The sequence below is a fragment of the Ailuropoda melanoleuca genome, chromosome 5 (genome assembly GCF_002007445.2).
Source record: "Ailuropoda melanoleuca isolate Jingjing chromosome 5, ASM200744v2, whole genome shotgun sequence".
NCBI lineage: Eukaryota > Metazoa > Chordata > Mammalia > Carnivora > Ursidae > Ailuropoda > Ailuropoda melanoleuca.
In genome coordinates this window covers 113,708,560-113,709,007 of record NC_048222.1, presented here as the reverse complement: position 1 = coordinate 113,709,007, position 448 = coordinate 113,708,560, and positions in this window count along the sequence as shown.

Genomic DNA, 448 nt, shown 5'->3' with positions numbered 1-448 from the left:
AAAAAAAAAAAACCCATGATAATCAGTCAATGGTTTGTCTATGAGTCAGAACACATGATCATCACTGGACATCCAGTCTGTGCCAATCACTGAACTGGGTACTAGAGATACAAATAGTCACCCACTTTTTCTGGGCTCCACCTTCTTCATGTTCACGCATGGGCTGCACCACACACACTCATATTCCTACCTTCCAAAAGTATTCAAGACTCATGAAGAATTGGTTGATCACCCACGTGTAAAGAAACCTCTATTCTCTTTGAAATCTTGTAGCCCTTGGGTCCTCTCTCAGGACACCCAACGTGCATCATGTTAATTTGTTATGTACATATTTTATTTCCTTTACCATGCTATGAGTCCCTACAAGAGAAAGATCATGTCTTACGTATTTCTATAGCCTATTCCCCCCTTGTGGATTCAAGGGTGTTTTACAGATCAAAAGTAGTGA